The sequence below is a fragment of the Mandrillus leucophaeus genome, unplaced genomic scaffold (genome assembly GCF_000951045.1).
Source record: "Mandrillus leucophaeus isolate KB7577 unplaced genomic scaffold, Mleu.le_1.0 Scaffold12, whole genome shotgun sequence".
Lineage (NCBI taxonomy): Eukaryota > Metazoa > Chordata > Mammalia > Primates > Cercopithecidae > Mandrillus > Mandrillus leucophaeus.
In genome coordinates this window covers 4,993,073-5,000,435 of record NW_012100320.1, presented here as the reverse complement: position 1 = coordinate 5,000,435, position 7,363 = coordinate 4,993,073, and positions in this window count along the sequence as shown.

Below are 7,363 nucleotides of genomic sequence, written 5' to 3'. Positions count from 1 at the left end.
AAAAAAAAAAAAAAAAGATACATAATATCACCTTTCCTCATTCAGTGGGGTTAAATGAGATTGATTGTGCACAGAAATAGAAATATACTCAGTACGCTGTAAAGCTCTGGACCAGTGATGTTTTCTTCAGGAGTTCACCGGAGCAAATATACCTCGGTATCGCCTCTGAGCTCTCAGCAGGAGTCAGCCCTCCCCCAGCCGGGAGCAGGCCTTGCTGGCTCCCACATCCTGAACCATAGTTCCGTGCTCACCTCCAACTGGGTACATTGGTTAAATGTCTAAGTTGAATATGCTTTGGTTCAAAAGGATGAGGTTACCTCTAATGAAAGACAACATGGCAACATCCACCAAAATCACAGTTTCAGCCAGGCACGATGGCTCACGCCTGGAATCTCAGCACTTTGGGAGCCCAAGGCAGGCAGATCGCTTGAGGCCAAGAGTTTGAGACAAGCCTGGCCAACGTGGTGAAACTTCATCTCTACTAAAAACACAAAAATTAGCTGGGTGTGGCAGTGCACACCTGTAATCCCACCTACGTGGCTAAGGCAGGAGAATCATTTGAACCCAGGAGGCAGAGGTTGCAGTGAACTGAGATTACGCCACTGCATTCCAGCCTGGGCAACAGAGTGAGACTCTGTCTCTAAAATAAAAATCACAATTTCACTTTTAGGAATAAATACACACTCACAGGTGTACACAAGGACACAGAGATATACAGGGAGAGCGACGCATTGTCCAGAAAAAAACGTCTATCCCTATGGGGCAGGCTAGATCAGTCATGGAACATCCAGGCAATGGAATGCCATGAAGCCCTTAAAAAGAGTGAGGTGGCCGGGCGCAGTGGCTCAAGCCTGGAATCCCAGCACTTTGGGAGGCCGAGCAGGAAGATGGCTTGAGCCCAGGAGTCCAAGACCAGCCTAGGCAACATACATGAGACTTCATTACTACAAAAAATAAAAATTTAAATAAAAAAAAAAGCCAGTCATGGTGGAGCGTGCTTGTGGCGCTACTTGAGAGGCTGAGGTGGGGGAATTGCTTGAGCCCAGGAGTTTGAGGCTGTAGTGAGCTATGATCCTGCCACTGCACTCCAGCCTGGGCGATGGAGCGAGACCCTGTCTCCAAAAATAAATAAAGAAATAATACCACTTTACCTTGAGGAATGGATTCTAGTTCTGACTGCCTGTGACCCTTGCCCTTTCTGGACCTCAGTTTCCCCACTGGGCACACGGACTGCTCTAGCTGTCCTCTCCCAGGCTGATGAGTGACAGCTCCACCCTCTGAGTTCTCCTTTTATCTCTCCCTCCACCCGCACCACCCCCAGGCGAGGCGAGGCTCTGATGTGAGTGGCAGTTTCTTCAGGACTCATCTTCCCCTCCTGCCCCAAACACAAGCTCACAGGTCACTCTGTTACAAGGCCTTACTGCTCATTGCTCTACAGAACCAGCTTCAGAGACAACCATAGCAAACACAAGGAGCTCTACGAGCCTTAGAATCCATTCATTGTCTCTAAAATGTGGGGTCCCCGGTTAGTATTTCGAAACACTTCTACGGTCATCGCCTGGCCCTCGTGGCCACTTCTTCCTTCGGAAGGAGTCACCCCCATCGTCCCTCTCTGAAGAAGGACCCAGGCTCCCTCCTTCCAAGATGGTGCCTCTTCCCAGAGGAGGTGCGCTGAGGCCCTCACACCAAAACCCAGCCCGCTCCTGCCCGGGGTGATCCTTCGAGCTTGTTCTCATGGCCTCTGTGCAGGGATGAAGGGAAAAACCATTCATTCATTCATCCTCAAGCAAAGAGCAGTACCATGGGCAAAGCCATGGGATTCAATGGAGCAGAAAAACAGACAAGCTTAGAGGCTATGAGGAGATGGACTCTTACCAAACAGCCTCCTAAATAAAAGTGAAACGAGGCCTATGATGGATGCTCGGAAGACAGACTCCAGAGAATGTCCTGAGGGAGACAAACTGAGGGGCTTCTTCCCATCTTCACAGAGACTCTCCTCTCTCCCTACCCCACAGCCGCCTCCTTCCACCCTTCAGAAACTGGAAACAGAGGACTTGGCTGGGGTCTTCAGCTGTCAGCCATGGGGTTCCCCACAAGTGGAAACGGGGGGAGAAAAATGCAAGGCACAATCCTGAAAATCTCTAGGAGATGAGCTCAGACTAAAGAGCCCTGGTGGGAGGTGCTGGATGGGCCAGTTCCAGACCTGTCACCATCATCATCATCACTTGTTCATAGCGCCAGCCTCCAGCCCTCCAACGCCCATATCCAAATCTCTGTCCCTCCCCACACCTCTGCCCTGCAGGGGTCCCAGGCAGCAAGGCCACTGCCGTGTGAGATATTTCAGTTTGGAATTGACGTTTTACTGCCAATGCCAGTGTCTGCACCATGACAGGAATTCGTGTGCACGTGTGTGTGTGTGTGTGTGTACACATGCATGTTATACACATAAGTCCATACTCTGTGGATAGGATGTCAATTCATTCCAGATTTACTGGAACAAACTCAATCTCACATAGTTGGACACCACAAACCATGAAAATGTCCAGAAAATTCCAATATGATTACTTCTTTGTGCAGTACTCCTTTAGTCTTGTTCCAAAAAAAAGAAGGATTTGAGAACCAGCTTGCAGAGGTGTATACCTCAGACAGGTTTTAGAATAACAGACAAAAGGAGCAGCTGGGAGGGAGAGTAAGATGTCATGCAGAAATGCGTAACCCAAGTCCTGTGTGCATGCTGGAGATCGGCCACAAATGCATCTCAGAATTTCCAAGTATCCAGAGCTAAGAGGGAAACAAGATGACATGGATTTCAGTTCCTGAGAACTTTGGGAATTTCCCCCAAAAGTCCACAGAAAGGAGAGGTGGCGCAATGCAGCGTTAGAGGGGAACAGATTCACGTTCCATATCTTAACAGTGGTTTGGTGACACGAGTGACTGCCTTTGAAAAAATTCACAGAATAGCACGTTTAAGACTTGTGCCTCTCACTGTAAGCAAATGTTACCTCAAAAAGAAAAGAACTGGAAACAAATACAGTTCATGATGCTGCTACTGAAGTGCTTAGGGCTGAAGTGGTCTGATAAGGGACACATGGCATGTGAAGAAGCAAGTACAGTAACAGGTAGAATCTTGGCCGGGCGCGGCGACTCATGCCTGAAATCCCAGCACTTTGGGAGGTGGGTGGATCACCTGAGGTCAGGAGTTCGAGAGCAGCCTGGGCAACATGGTGAAACCCTGTCTCTACTAAAAATACAAAAATTAGCTGAGCGTGGTGGCGCACGTCTGTAATCCCAGCTACTTAGGAGGCTGAGGCAAGAGAATCACTTGAACGCGGAGGGCAGAGGTTGCAGTGAGCCGAGATCGCACCACTGCACTCCAGCCTGGGCGACAAGAGTGAAACTCCATCTCAAAAAAAAAAAAAAAGAGTTGATGTCATCTCTGAAAAAATGTCCCGGCCAGGCACGGTGGCTCAAGCCTGTAATCCTAGCACTTTGGGAGGCCGAGACGGGCGGATCACGAGGTCAGGAGATCGAGACCATCCTGGCTAACCCGGTGAAACCCCGTCTCTACTAAAAAATACAAAAAACTAGTCGGGCGAGGTGGCGGGCGCCTGTAGTCCCAGCTACTTGGGAGGCTGAGGCAGGAGAATGGCGGGAACCCGGGAGGCGGAGCTTGCAGTGAGCTGAGATCTGGCCATTGCACTCCAGCCTGGGCGACAGAGCGAGACTCCATCTCAAAAAAAAAAAAAAAAAAAAAGTCCCCTTCCCGTGGAGCCAGGGCCAGCATCTGTGTTTTTTTGTTTTTTGTTTGTTTGTTTGTTTGTTTTGAGGTGGAGTCTCACTGTGTCGTGCAGGCTGGAGTGCAGTGACACGATCTCAACTCACTGCAAGCTCTGCCTCCCGGGTTCACACCATTCTCCTGCCTCAGCCTCCCGAGCAGCTGGGACTACAGGCACCTGCTACCACACCTGGCTAATTTTTTTGTGTTTTTAGTAGAGACGGGGTTTCACCGTGTTAACCAGGATGGTCTCAATCTCCTGACCTTGTGATCTGCCCACCTTGCCCTCCCAAAGTGCTGGGATTGCAGGTGTGAGCCACTGTGCCCAGCCTTTTTTTTTTTTTTTTTTTTTTGAGACATGGTCTCACTTTGTCACCCAGGCTGGAGTGCAGTGACATGATCTCAGCTCACCGCAACCTCTGCCTCCTGGGTTCAAGCAATCCTCTATCCTTGCCTCCAAGTAGCTGGGACTACAAGTATGTGCCACCACCCCTGGCTAATTTTTGTATTTTTTAAGTAGACACAGGGTTTCACCATGTTGGCCAGGCTAGTCTTGAACTTCTGACCTCAGGTGATCTGCCCACCTTGGCCTCCCAAAGTGCTAGGATTACAGGCATGAGCCACCGCACCCAGCCACAATTCTTTCAATGTTTCTATATGTTTGGATATTTCATAATAAAAAGTTGAGGGCTCTGAGAAATTAAGTGGGCTTTGGGAGTTATCATCCACACCCAGAAGACTAAAAGTTGTGAGTTTTGTCCACAGAGTCAGAGCTGGCAGCAGGCCTCAAAACCAGTTGAACCCCGACATGTTTCCCACAGGCAGTGATGGGCTCAGAGGTGCAGAGCTGTGGCTTCGGCAGAGCAGAAGCAGAGAGGCCTGGCTCCCCACAGAGCCACAGCCTCCCAGGGTTTTGGTGTCACCCAGTCAAAGCTCTCTGACCATAGAAGTCCTGTGCCAGGCCATCAGGGAGCGTCTGCCCTTGAGGCTCTGCACCCTGGACATAACGCTCTTGCAAGTGGCAGCACTGGACTTCAGGCTGGACAGTGTGATGGTGTGGATGAGGGATCCTTTATGGGGGCTTTCCTCTGTGCCAGGCACTCTGTTAGGTATTACATCTGTCATGTCATTTAACATTCAAATGACCTTATGAAGGAGATACTATCATCATCCTCTTTTATACATGAAAAACAGGGCCCAAAGAAGGGCAGTAACTTGTTTATAACCACTCAACTGGCAAACGCCGAGCTGGGATTCAATGTCATATTTGACTCGAGTCCTTGACCCTAACCACTGCTCTCTTCCATTCCACCTGCCGCTCTCTCTTGTTGCTTCCCCTTTCCTCCTCACCCCCTCCCTTCAGAGGCCTGTCCAGACAATTCGTCTCTGCTCCACCCTCAGAAGAAAGCTCAGTAGAAATTCTAAGCTTAGGCCCTGTATTAGCTCATTCTCACACTGCTATAAAGAACTGCCCAAGACTTGGTAATTTATAAAGAAAAGAGGTTTAATGGACTCAAAATTCCACATGGCTGGAGAGGCCTCAGGAAACTTACAATCACAGTGGAAGAGGAACCAAGGTATGTCTTACATGGGCGGCAGGCAAGAGAGAGCACGTGTGTGAAACAGGAACTGTCAGACATTTATAAAATCATCAGAGCTTGTGGGAACTCCCTCACTATCACGAGAACAGCATGGAAGACATTGCCCCAATGATCCAATCACCTCCCACCAGGTCTCTTGCTGGACACGTGGTGATTATGGGGATTACAATTCACAATGAGATTTGGGTGGGGACACAAAGCCTAACCAAATCAGGCCCAAAGTACTCTTAGTAACCCCTAATCCCCCGACTCACCCAACTCCAGGCTCTTTAGGACAGCTCTGTACCCTGGGGATGGGGGGGGCCTTCCCCCAATACTCCTTGGAGCCACACACATGCACACACAGGTACACATGTAGTCAAGCGTGCATGCACACACACCATGACCTCCTGCTGGGCCAAGCCAGCCCCACTCTCATCCCTGCAAACCCCCTTCATCCATCTCAGCATTTTCAGGGCTGCCCCTAACAGATTCCCTGCCTACCAGAAAACCAAAACCTTGAAAAAAGCCTCTTTACTAGAGTCCCAGAGCTAAGAAAGACTTCAGACATCTGTAGCCAGCCTCCTCTTCATTACTGAGGAGGAAATGAAGACCCAGCATGGGACAATGGCAGGTCCAGTGTCACTCAGTAGGCAGAACTGAACCTTGTCTCCTGCTCCTGATTCTGACCCTGGGGTTTGCTCCCTTAGCTCAGGGCTGGGCAGGGCTGAATTGGGCTGCCGGGCTGGTGGTGTGAAGACTGGGGAGGTTGGGGTAGGGGACCGAGAGACCCCGCTGGAGAAAGACCAGCTCCTAGGGCCAGAGAAGAGAATTGCTGAAGCTGGGCCCAACAGTGTCTACTGGGATGATCCCGAAAGACAGGCTCTCAGTTTATGGATAGGAGCCTCAGGCCCAGAGAGAGGAATTGCCTGGCACTGATCCCACAGTCAGTTCCTGGCAAGATGGAGGTGGGACTCAGTTTCCCTGAATCTCCAGTGTGCTCTCACTACCACTCCTCGATTTGCTTCTGATGATCCTGAGGCACAGAGCAGGCTGGGACCTTCCCCAGCAATCACCCTCTTCGTGCTCCCAGAACTGAGGACCAGACCCTTTGCCTTTACAAAGCCTGTCTCTAAAAGTCACTACTGTCTCTAAAAGGGATCAGGCTACGGCCTGGGCCCCCACCTCTGCAGCCGCTTGCAGGGAGGGAAGAAAAGGAAGCCACAGAGGCCCAAGAGCCACTTAAGGCCTGGCCTCAGGGACTTCGGCCCCACTGCTGAGGGAAAGGTCTCAACCTGGCCAAGCACTGGGAGCCCAGGCCTTAGACAGGGCCTAGGCAGCTTCAGGGGAGTGCATATGGAGGAGGGAAAGGTGGGGATGGCTTAGTCCACTTGTGCTGCTATAACAGAATACCTCAGACCGGGTCATTTACAAACCAACAGAAACGTACTTCTCACAGTTTCAGAGTCTGAAAATCCAAGATGAGGACACCAGCAGGTTTGCGTCTGGTGGGGTCTGCTCTCTGCTTCCAAGGTGATGCCCTGTGGCTGAACCCTCCTGAATGGACGAGCACTGTGTCCTCACATGGGGGAAAGGACAGAAGGATGAAGGGGGCCTGGCAGGTTCCCTCCAGCCCTTTTATGAGGTCACTAATCCCATCCCTGAGGACTCCACCTCTTAATACTATCACATCAGTGATTAAGTTTCAACATATGAATTTCGGTGACACATTCAGAGTAGTGCAGGGGCTTATCCACCCTCACTCCAGCCAGAGCCAGGCTTGGAGTACATGGGAGGAAAACAGGGCCTCAGAATGATGGAGGCTGTGTCTGCAGCCAGACCCCAGGCCGGCTGACCAGCCCCTCCAACACAAACACTGGCCCTGGCTCCTCGGGAAGGGGGCATTTTTCAGAGATGACATCAGCTTTGCTTTGCTTTGCGTTTCCCTTTTCTTTTCTTTACTTTTTTTTTTTTTTTTTTTTTTGAGACGGAGTCTCGCTCTGTCGCC